Below are 12,913 nucleotides of genomic sequence, written 5' to 3' on the forward strand. Positions count from 1 at the left end.
TGAGCCATGCTGCTTCTCAATAATAATAATAATGATGGCATTTATTAAGCACTTACTATGTGCAAAGCACTGTTCTAAGCGCTGGGGAGGTTACAAGGTGATCAGGGTATCCCACGGGGGGCTCACAGTCTTAATCCCCATTTTATAGATGAGGTAACTGAGGCCCAGAGAAGTTAAGTGACTTGCTCAAAGTCACACAGCTGACAACTGGCGGAGTGGGGATTTGAACCGAACCCATGACCTCTGACTCCAAAGCCCGTGCTCTTTCCACTGAGCCATGCTCTGAGTAGCCACCCTTAATTTTTGCTATGCTGTAATATGCATCAGATACGGATTTTTAGTATTTTACCAGGAAAAAAATAGATTTCATTTAGTTTTCCTTTAACTGCCGTTGTTGATAGTAAAAATACTAAATTGATTTACCAATCCATCCCAATTCTACCAGTCAGTCGTATTTATTGAGTGCTTACTGTGTGCCCAGCACTGTCCTAGCGTTTGGGAGAGTACAATGTAACAGACCCATTCTCTGTCCACAGTGAGCTTACAGTCTAGAGGGAGAGACTGACATTTATAAAAACTAAATTAAAGATATGTACATAAGTGCTGTAGGGCTGGGAGGGGGGATGAATAAAGGGAGCAAGTCAGGGTGATGCAGAAGGGAGTGGAAGAAGAGGAAAAGTGGGCTCAGGGAAGGCCTCTTGGAGATGTGCCTTCAATAAGGCTTTGAAGGGGGGGAGTAATTCAATTTAATATGTTTGTGTAATAATTTGTCAGTATCTCTGACTGATTCATTTGGCCTGTTAATCTTGAAGATTTGACCCTTTTAAAAGTCAATTTTTTTTTCTGGGTGATTTTCCTTCTTCCCTCTCTGAAAAGTATCTGGAGATTTCATAATTTTTGCTGATCTAATTTGAATGCCCTCATACTGGTTCCAGTATAGAGTTGTCACCTCAAAACCAAGATTTGGATGTTAAATTTAGTACTGGCATGAGTCAGATGCCCTACATAAATCTAGGTTGCCTTAATTTTGCAATGAATCAATATTGTTTAAGGATCTACTGTGTAGAGAGCAGCTGTACTCCATCCTTGGGAGAGTATAATAATTTAGTAGACATGATAACTTTCATTTGATCGTATTTATTGAGCGCTTACTGTGTGCAAAGCACTGTACTAAGCACTTGGGAGAGTACAATAGAATAAACATTCCCTGTCCACAATGAGCTTATAGTCTAGATGGGGAGACTGATATTAATATAAATAAATATCCTTGCACTCAAGGACTTTACAATCCAGTGGGGGAGACATACTTTCATAACTTAAAGATGGGAAGGAGTAATAAAGTATGTAAATAGATATCTAAGTGCTTTGGGGGCCTCTGGTTTGCAGAAAAAAAACAATTTTGAAGGGAGGGAATGTGTGAGAGAGAAGGCAGTTTAGGAGTTTGTGGTTGGAGAGTGGGATTTCAGAGTTGGTGAGGTTAGAGATGATACAGTGACTAGTGATGATAAGATCTAGTGTCCAAGTTGGTGAGGTGGGGTGGAGCAGGTGGTTTCCAGAATTGAGGAGTGAGAGGAAGCAGGTGGCTTGGTGAGGGGGAAGAAGAATCACCACATGGATTTTGAAGCCCCCAAGGATCAGTGAGAAGGAGGAGGTGTTGAAATTGCTTAGAAAATTGGAGGTGAAGCCAGAGGGCTGGAGATGCTGGCCACTAGTAATTGTAGTGTGTGGAAGAGTCAGGTGACTTGGGCTTCAAAAAGAGAATCAATCAATCGATGGTATTTATTAAGCATGCATTTGAGTGCAAGCAAATACTTGGAAGAATACAATTCAATAGAGTTATATTGTAACTCTGTAACAGAGAAGGTGAGGGTCGGAGCCAAGCGAGAGTGAGGAACCAGGAGCAGGCTGACTCTTCCCCCCACTCTCCCCCCACCCCTTCCCTGGGAGTTTGGGGGTATGGAAGAAGGTGAGGCCCCTTTGGGAGGAACTGCTGTGTATGTCAACAAGTAGTTGTGATGCTGAGCTTATATAAACCATTTGTAAATGCCAGCGAGAAACACTTGCCATGCAGGTATAGAAAACCCGGTTTTAAAAATTTAAATCCTATTTTTACCTGAACTGATAATTACCCCAAAATTGTTTTTTGCCTGAAAATGCTGTACCATAAATTTACCATTTTCAGGAACTATGGTTTTCTGTGATTGTCCGTCAGCCTGCCATCTGCCCTTTCAAACCACCTCATCCTTATGCTTACCTTTTGCTTCATATCTTCAAGAATAAGTTGCAGATCTTTTTTTCCCCAATGTTATGATTTTTTTTCATTCTTGACCTAAACATGACCTCTAAGGAAAAAGCTAGTGTGCCAATTCAAGGTAAGTAAAGATTATTTCTACACATTATGTTCCTTTATTCCTGTATTTAATTTGGGTTTAGAATGTTTATTTTTGACTGCCAAAGACTTTCTTGAACTTTACCCAGCCTGCCTGAAGCTGCAGAGTCCCTAACTCCATTTGTCTCATAAGCCTTTAGTGTTTGCAACCACAGGAACTTTCAGAAGCCTCACCCCTGTAGTTGGCAAGAGAAACCTGAAACTTAAGTCCTCAGTTTCCAGGTGGGACAGTAGGTCGTGGGAGTTCATAAAAATGACTTCCTGGCCTCTAGGAATTCCAGGTAGGAGGGAGGGTGAGAGCAGGGCGGTGAGTAGTTTAACTTGAGAGGGATGAAAGCTGGGGTGTGGTGGGAGAAGAGAGTGGATAAAGAGAGTTGATGGAGTGCCTTCAAGCTGATGATCAGGAGTTTCTGCTCGATGCAGAGAGGAATGGGCAACCACTGGAGGTTTTTGTGCAGCACCACATTTTGAGAAATGATCTGGGCAGCTGTGTGAAGTATGGACTGGAGAGGGTAGAGGCAGGGAGGTAAGTGAAGAGGCTGATCAAATCAGGATCTGACAAGTGTCTGGACCAGCTTAGTGGTCATTTGGCTGAAGAGAAAGGGATGGATTCCAGAAATGTTGAGGAGGAAGAACCAACAGGATTTGACAACAGGCTGAATATGGGGGGTTGAGAGAGGGGGGAGTCAAGAGTAGTAATAGTATTTGTTAAACACCTAAGCAGCATGGCTTAGAGCCATGGGCCTGGAATTCAGATGGACCTGGGCTCTAATCCTGATCCTTCTGCTGTGTGACCTTGGGCAAGTCACTTAACTTCTCCGTGTCTCAGTTACCTCATCTGTAAAATGGGGATTAGGACTGTGAACCCCACATGGGATACGGACTGTGTCCAACCTGATTAACTTGTATCTACCCCAGCACTTAATACAGTGCCTGGCACATAGTAAGTGCTTAACGAATACCATTTAAAAAAACTATATAAAACACTTTAGTAAGCACTGGGAAAAACACAAATTTGAAAATTAGCCCCTATCCCTTGCTCCTCAGGGGCTCACAATCGAAGAATAATGAGGGGAGGGGATATTGCAAACAGATATATTAGGTAAGGTGCAACAATTAAAATACAAAAACAGAATACAGGCAAAAATACAAAAAAAAAGCCATATAAGCCTTATAACCATTCCTTAGTACTCTCTCTTGGGTTCAGCTGCACAAAGCCTGCAGCAGTCAAGCTCATCATTTGATAGACTGAGGCTTCCTGAGGAAAAGAGAGGTTGTTAGCTCGGAACTCTTACCTCATGTTGAAGTCCCCTGAAGGGTTAAGCCTGCCCAGAAATGTATTACACATGAGTCACAGTTCATCCCCAGTGCTTCCGGCCACTCCTCCTCAACCTCTTCCCTTACCAGATGACAGCGCTATCCAAATATTCCCCCCCCCCCCCATCCTTAGTAGGTTCGCCTACCTCTTTAGCTTTCATAAAAGGCCAGATCACAATGCCACGCCTAAAGGGCTCCCCAGGCTCTGACTAAGCAGCTTGTCCCCCCAGTCAATCAATGGTATTTACTGAGCGCTTACCCTATGCAGAGCACTGCACTAAGCACTTGGGAGAGGATGATACAATAGAATAGGTAGACATGATCCCTGTCCACATGGAATTTACAGTCTCATGCGGGAGACAGACATTGAAAGAAATTACAGATAGGGGAACGTGTCTGCCCACTCGGTTGTAGTGTACTCTCCCAAGCGCTTAGTATGGTGCTCTGCACATAGTAAGCGATCAGTAAATACCTTTGATTCATTTAATCGTATTTATTGAGCGCTTACTGTATGCAGAGCACTGAACTAAGCGCTTTGATGATGATGAAGGCAGGGGAGCAGTCACTTAACTTCTCTATGCCTCAGTTCCCTCATTTGTGCTAACCTTCTGTTCCTCTGCTATCTTACCGCTGACCCCCGGCCCGGCCTGCCTCTGGCCTGGAACGCCGTCCCTCCTCAAATCTGACCGACAAAACTCTCCCCTCGCTTCAAAGCCTTATTGAAGGCACATCTCCAAGAGGCCTTCCCAGACTAGGCCCCCGCTTTCCTCTTCTCCCACTCCCTTCTGCTTTGCCCTGACTTGCTTCCTTTGTTCTTCCTTCCCAGCCCCACAGTAGTTATGTACATATCTGTAATGTATTTATTTGTATTGATCTCTGCCTCCCTCCTGTAGACTGCAAGTTCCTGTGGGCAGGGAATGTGTTTATTATTGTATTGTACTTTCCCAAGCACTTAGTACAGTGTTTGGCACACAATAAGCGGTCAATAAATACAATTGAATGAATGAATCTGTAAAATGGGGATTAAGATGGTGAGCCTCATGTGAGACGTGGACTGTGTCCAATTGGACTAGCTGGTATCTACCCCAGTGCTTAGTACAGTCCCTGGCGCATAGTAAGCGCTTAACAAATACCATAAAAGAAAGAGCAAAACAGTAATCTGTTGGGGGATTTCTACCCTGTGCCCAGACAAGGGATGGCAGCTGGAGAAAAACAGCCAGAAAGGGCCCCTCTGCCTAATGTAGAAAGCAGCCAGTTTAAGCAGTTCGTGCTCCACTTTGAACTCTTTGATGGAAGGCTTCATGATTATTAACTATCCGACTCTCTCAAGTGCTTGGTACTTGGTGCTGCACGCAGCGCGTGCCCTGTAAATATTACTAATTGAAATATTACTGATTGATTTGCCTGCTGTCAACAGCGTTTATAGTATGTCGGGGCCCACACATTCCATTTGAAGTGGTCCCGCCCCTCTAGCCGGTGGTGTGATGTTATGGCTCCTCCCATCACGCCCCTCAGTCTGGAACAGGGAGAGGCCTGTCTGGAAGGGGTGGGGAAGAACATGGGATCAGCAGGGAGGGGCAGGATGTGACACTACTGGACCCCCCCCCCCCACCCCGGGTTGCTGAACTCACTTCCTCCTCTGGGTGAGGTAGTTGCCTAGGAAAGGTTGGAAATACATCAAATCAGATTGAGCGTGTGTGCATGCGTTCCTCTATTCTCCCTCTACATCCACTCCCTTGGAGAACTCATTCACTCTCACGGCTTATCCCACTCTATCTACGTGGATGATTCCCAAATCAATCTCTCGATCCCCGACCTCGTTCTGTAGTCTTGCATTTCCTCCTGCCTTCAGCACATCTCTACTTCGATTTACGTGCCACTGACACCTCATGTCCAAAACTGAACTCCTATTTCCATCCAAATCTTGTCCTCTCCCTGTCTTTCCCATCACTGTAGGAAACACCACCATCCTCCCTGCTTCCAAAGCCGGTAAGCTTGGCATTTTCCTCTAGACTGAAATGATGTAGCATGCAGTTTTACGTGTGTGGGTTTAGAACAGGACAGTAATTAGCCTCAGATCTGAAGTGGGCTCAGAGTCCTCAGTCCCAATCCAGGGAGAATTAGCTGGCTTGTCTGGATTACCCCACAAATGTGCTCTTATCAATCTCCATTCTGCCTGGCACTACTGGAAAAGCAGCGTGGCCTAGTGGATAGAGCACTGGCCTGGGAGTCAGAAGGAGCTGGGTTCTAATTCTGGCTCTGCCACTTGTCCGCTGAATGACCTTGGACAAGACACTTAATTTCTCTGTGCCTCAGTTACTTCAACTGTAAAATGGGGACAAAAACTGTGAGCCCCATGTGAGACAGTGACTGTGTCCAACCTGATTAGCTTGTATCTACCTGAGCGCTTAGAACAGCACTTGACACATATTAAGTGCTTAACAAATACAATCATCATTATTGCTTATACAAATATACCCATCCCTCAACCTCACTCCATGCTTCAGCAGTCACCTCATCTCACCTCACCTTTTTTAGTCCATTTGACAAGCCATCCATCAATCAATAGTATTTAATAACAATAATAATAATAATAATGATGGCATTTGCTAAGCACTTACTATGTGCCGAGCACTTCTAAACGCTGAGGTAGATACAAGGTAATCAAGTTGCCCCATGTGGGGCTCACAGTTGTAATCCCCATTTTACAGATGAGGCAACTGAGGCACAGAGAAGGCAAGTGACTTGCCCAAAGTCACGCAACTGATCAGTGGCTGAGCTGGGATTAGAGCCCACAACCTCTGACTCCCAAGCCCACACTCTTTCCCCTATGCCAGTAGTATTTATTGAGTGCTTACTTTGTGCAGAGCACTGTACTAAGTACTTGGGAAAAGTACAGTACAACAATAAACAGTGATGTTCCTTGCCGACGAGTTTACAGTCTAGAAGGGAGCGAGATAGACATCAATGCAAATAAAATAACATGTACATAAGTGTTGTGGGGCTGGGAGGTGGGGAGAGCAAAGGGAGTAAGTCAGGGTGAAGCAGAAAAGGAATTAAAGAAACAGGAAAGGGCTTAGTCAGGGAAGACCTCTTGGAGGAGATGCGCCTTCAATAAGGCGTTGAAGTTGGGGAGAGTAATTGTCTCTCAGACTTGAGGAGGGAAGGTGTTTCAGGCTAGAGTCAGGATGTGGGCTAGGGGTTGATGGCGAGACAGGCAAGATCAAGGCACAGTGAGGCTGGCACTAGAGGAGCAAAGTGTGTAGGCTGGGTGTAAAGGGAAAGAAGTGAAGTGAGGTAGGAGGGGGAAAGGTGATGGAGTGCTTTAAAGCCAATGGTGAAGAGTTTTTGTTTAATACAGAGGTGGATGGGCAACTACTGGAGTTTTTTGAGGAGGGGGGTGACATGTCCCGAACGTTTTTGTAGAAAAATGATCCGGCAGCTGAGTGAAGTATGGACTGGAGTGGGGAGAGACAGGAGGCTGGGAGGTCAGCAAGGAGGCTGATGCAGTAATCCAGGCAGGATAGGATGAATGATAGTATTAATGTGGTAGCAGTTTGGATGGAGAGGAAAGGGCGGATTTTAGCAATGTTGTGAAGGTGGGACTGACAGGATTTGGTGATGGATTGAATATGTGGGTTGAATGCAAGAGAGGAGTCAAGGATAATGCCATGGTTGCGGATTTGTGAGACAGGAAGTATGGTGGTGCCGTATACAGTGATGGGTAAGAGGGAGGACAGGCTTACTGCCCTCCCGTTGCCTGGATCCAGTTTATACACTGAAATTGAGTGAGACGTGACCTCAAGGGATTTGATAATGGAGGTGCCAGTTGCAGTCTGTGTAACTACCACTTCAGTGTGGATGATTCCTCACTCTACCTCACTGTTACTGACTTCTCACTTGCCTTACAATCTTACATTTTCCTCAACCTTCAGAACATCTTCATCTGGAGATGTGGGCACCTAAACTTAATAGGTCTAAAACCCAAAATCATTTTCTCTCTTACATCTTCTCCATTTTGTAATATTCCCAACCCACCCACCCCATCCTCCTCCTTTCCATTACCTTCTAGAGGTCCTCCTCGACCTCTCAGCAGCCTTTGACCCCATTGGCGCTCGCTCCTTCTCAAAACACTATAGCAGTACTTCCTCCTGGAACCACCACTCTAACCCTCCTTCTCAGTTTTATTTTCTGGTTCCTCTTCTGCCTCCCATTCTCCTGCTGTCAGCATCCTAAAAATTTCCAAGCCGAGTCCCCTACTTTTCTCACTCTACATTCACTCCTGAGGGGAGCTCAACTGATCACGTGACTTCAGCTACCACCTCTTTGCTGGTGGTTCCTAAATCCAACTCTCTAAACTTCACCCCTGCATCTTCTCTTGCCTCTAGGAAGTCTCACAAAACTATTACCACAACAAAACTGCTCATCTTTCCCCTTAAATCCATTCCTCCTCTTATCTTTTTCATCTCTGTCAGTAATAATAATTATGGTACTTGTTAAGCGCTACGTGCCAAGCACTCCAGTAGACGCAAGATAATCAGGTTGGGCACAGTCCCTGCCCACATGGGGCTCACTTTCTAACTAGGAGGGAATACGATTCAGTCCCCATTTTAGAGATGAGGAAACTGAGGCACAGAAAAGTTAAATGACTTGCCCAACCTCACACAGCAGATAAGTGGTGGAGCTGGGATTAGAACCTAGGTCCTCTGACTCCAGGTCTGCGTGCTTTCCACTAGCCCACACTGCTTCTCTACCACCATCCTCCTTGTCTCAGAAGCCTGCAACTTCAGCATCGTCTTCGACTCATCATTGTCTTTTATCTCTCACATTCAATCTACTGGCTGCTGGGTGACCTTGAGCAAGTCACTTAACTTCCCTGGGCCTCAGTTTCTTCATCTGTAAAATGGGGATTCAATACCTAGACTTTGAGCCCTGTGTGGGACAGGGACTGTGTCCTATCTGGTTATCTTTGTATCTACCCCAGTGCACACAGGAAGAGCTTAATAAATTCCACAATTATTATTTAATCATTGGAAAAGCCCAGTGTGCTGAAGCAGCAGAAACAATGAGGATAACTCTTTGAAGCCTATAATCACTCCTCCTCTGCCAACACAATCAGATTCCTTAGCTTTCCCGCAGGCAGACAGCTGGGCAAGGCTAAGAATTTAGAGATGGTCTCTGAGCAGGGAGGACAGAGTGCATACAGTATTAGATTATTTGCTGAAGGATGTGCCAGCCTGACTCCTCTTTCCCCATCTCCCCCCCCGCCCCCCCATCCCAACTCTCGCTAAGTGACAGTGGCAAAGGGAGAAAAGCCCAGGGGATTGCAGGGGACGTGTTGGACCCTATTTATAGGCTGCCCTGGAGTTGTGATCTTGCGATCGTTGGAAGGGACTCTGGATTTGGCCAGCGTGGGGACAGGGGAGTGTGATATATGGAGGCATGATCACATCTTCGGTAGCTGTAAAACCACCTGTTCTTCTGAACCTTGCCTTACATAGGAGCGGTGCAGAGAAAGCCTGTCCGAGAAAGACTCTGCATCTTTTTTTTTTTTTTTTTTTGCATCTTGCTTCTTGTTAGTCCCTCACCTGGCTGAGGGATGCACCTGTTGCTTGAAAAGAATTGGGTGTGACTATTGCCAGGCATTTCAACTGACTCCTCAAGATCAGAGTCAAGATTAACCCCTTTTAAAGGTCATCATACCCAAGTAATAGCTCAGATTTCCATATGCAGTAGTGGTTTTCAGGAGGAATTCCTATAAATCTCACTATAATAGCAGGTGTTGATGAAAACAATCTGATTGCTATTTAGCTGCCAAGGTTCCCAGTTTTGGTTCTTGGTTTCAATCCAAAGAATGCTGTGTGGCGGGGGGGACGACAAGGCCTTCGAACCTGGGCCCTGCAGATAAGGGGTGATAGGCAGGGGGCAAAGAGATGAGAGGTGCAAAAAGCAGAGATACTTTTTGCCCACAGCTTGAGGGTGACCCAAAGTTTCTGGAGTTGGTAGTTGTAAACTCATTGTGGGCAGGGAATGAGTCTACCAACTCTATGTTGTACTTTCCCAAGTGCCTAGTACAGTGCTCTGATTGATTAAATACAAAGCCCAAACAAAGTAAGTGCTCAAGGGAAGCAGCATGGCCTGATGGAGCATGGAAGCCAGAAGGACCCGAGTTCTAATCCCAGCTCTGCCACTTGTCTGCTGTGTAACCTTGAGCAATTCACTTCACTTCTCTGTGCCTGTTACCTCATCTGTTAAATGGGGATTAAGACTGTGAGCCACATATGGGACACGGACTGTGTCCAATTAGTGCCTGGGCACATAGCACAATAATACCATTTTTTTAAAGGGGTCCAATTTGGCCTATATGGACTCAGAAGCAGAACTTTCTGCTGAAAATTTTAGTCAAATTATTTCTCTGGTTTATTTTCACAAAAGTCTTGAGTATGAGAGAAGACAAAGTATAGCCCACAAGCGTGTCACCTGCATGCTTTTTTAAGAAATGGTATTTAAGTGCAATATGCCAAGCACCAACTAATTATTCATTCATTCATTCAATTGTATTTATTGAGCACTTACTGTGTGCAGAGCACTGTACTAAGTGTTTGGGAAGTTCAAGTTGGTAACATATAGAGACGGTCCCTACCCAATAGCAGGCTCACAGTCTAGAAGGGGGAGACAGACAACAAAACAACACATATTAACAAAATAAAATAAAAAGAATAGTAAATATGTACAAGTAAAATAGAGTGATAAATCTGTACAAACATATATACAGGTGCTGTGGGGAGGGGAAGGAGGTAGGGCTGGGGGGATGAGGAGGGGGAGAGGAAGGAGGAGGCTCAGTCTGGGAAGGCCTCCTGGAGGAGGCGAGCTCTCAGTAGGGCTTTGAAGGGAGGAAGAGAGCTAGCTTGGTGGATGTGCAGAGGGAGAGCATTCCAGGCCAGGGGGAGGACGTGGGCCGGGGGTTGATGGCGGGACAGGCGAGAACGAGGCACAGTGAGGAGGTTAGCGGCAGAAGAGCGGAGGGCGCGGGCTGGGTTGTAGAAGGAAAGAAGGGAGGTGAGGTAGGAGGGGGCGAGGTGATGGACAGCCTTGAAGCCGAGAGTGAGGAGTTATTCCCTGATGTGTAGGTTGATTGGTAGCCACTGGAGATTTTTGAGGAGGGGAGTAACATGCCCAGAGCGTTTCTGCACAAAGATGATCCGGGCAGCAGCGTGAAGTATAGATTGAAGTTGGGAGAGACAGGAGGATGTGAGATCAGAGAGGAGGCTAATGCAGTAATCCAGTCGGGATAGGATGAGAGATTGAACCAGCAGGGTAGCAGTTTGGATGGAGAGGAAAGGGCGGATCTTGGCGATGTTGCGGATGTGAGACCGGCAGCTTTTGGTGATGGATTGGATGTGAGGGGTGAATGAGAGAGCAGAGTCGAGGATGACACCAAGGTTGCCTGATTAGCTTGCATCTATCCCAGTGCTTAATACTGTGTTTGGCACATAGTAAAGGGTTTAACAAATACCATAAAAAAATTGGGTCTAACGAGCTTTGATCAGAATCTGTTTTAAAGTGGCTTTGCAAGAAAGTGACTTTAGATACATTTGGTTCAATTGGTGCCAGTTCTGTTTTCAATCTTATATGCCCGTTTCATCCAGTCTCATAAATTTGGGATTGACTCAATTCAAACTGCGTGAAGCTCTTCAGACATCATTCAGTGCTTATCATGAGTGCAGAAAGGCAAGGGTTTCAATCCTAAATCAGTTTTGAGGGTGATGTTGGTTCTCTATTTTAAATAGACGAGAACGGAGTTAAGGTCTACAGAATTATAAAATATAAATGGATCAGTTTCCTTGTGGGTAGGGATCACAACCACCAACTCTGCTGTATTTTCCTCTCCCAAGTGCTTAGTACACTGCTCTGCACACAGTAAATGTTCAGTAAATACTATTGATTTTGTAATGAAAAATTACAAAAAATTTTCATCCTCAAAAATCTCCAGTGGCTACCAATCAACCTACGCATCAGGTAATAACTCCTCACTCTCGGCTTCAAGGCTGTCCATCACCTCGCCCCCTCCTACCTCACCTCCCTTCTTTCCTTCTACAGCCCAGCCCGCACCCTCCGCTCCTCTGCCGCTAACCTCCTCAAACCAGCAGGGTAGCGGTTTGGATGGAGAGGAAAGGGCGGATCTTGGCGATGTTGCGGAGGTGAGACTGGCTGGTTGGACAGAGGTTGGACGGAGTCCCTGTCCCACATGGGGTTCGTGGCTTTAATTCCCATTTTACAGATGAGGTAACTGAGGCACAGAGAAGTTAAGTGACTTGCCCAAGGTCACAGCAGACAAGTGGCAGAGGCAGAATTAGAACCCAATGCCTGATGCCGAGGCCCATGCTTTACACCCACAACATTTATGTACCTATTTTTATACTTGGTTGCTTCCCCTACCTGTAATTTTTTAAATATGTCTCTCCCCTTTAGACTGTAAACTTCCCTGAAGGTGGGGATTGTGTCTACGAACTCTACTGTACCCGCAGTAAGTGCTCGATCAATCAATGGTATTGAGTATATCAGTACTTCAGTGATATTTGAGTGCTTACTAGGTGCAGAGCACTGTACTAAGCAATTAGGAGAGTATAATATGACAGAATTTGCAGGCACGTTCCCTGCCCATAATGAATTTACAGTCTAGAAGGGGGGATGGACATTAATATAAATAAATCATTTATATCATTTAAAGATATGTACATAAGTACTGTGGGGCTGGGGGTGGGGAGAATATCAAATGCCCTAAGTTCACAAATTCATTCATTCATTCAATCGTATTTATCATCATCAATCGTATTTATTGAGCGCTTACTGTGTGCAGAGCACTGTACTAAGCGCTTGAGAAGTACAAGTTGGAATCCTACAGCATAGATGACAGAAGGGAGAGTGAGCTGGGGAAAGGGTGGCTTAATCAGGGAAGGCTTCTTGGGGGAGATGTGAGGCAGCATGGCTTAGTGGAAAGAGCAAGGGCTTGGGAGTCAGGTGTTATAGGTTCTAATCCCAGCTCTGCCACTTATCAGCTGTGTGACTTTGGGCAAGTCACTTAACTTCTCTGTGCCAGTTACCCCATCTGGAAAATGAGGATTAAGACTGTGAGCTCCTCGTTGAACAACCTGATTACCTTGTATCTACCCCAGCGCTTCGAACAGTGCTTGGCACATAGTAAGT

This window comes from Tachyglossus aculeatus, chromosome X2 (genome assembly GCF_015852505.1).
Source record: "Tachyglossus aculeatus isolate mTacAcu1 chromosome X2, mTacAcu1.pri, whole genome shotgun sequence".
In the NCBI taxonomy this organism is placed as follows: Eukaryota; Metazoa; Chordata; class Mammalia; order Monotremata; family Tachyglossidae; genus Tachyglossus; species Tachyglossus aculeatus.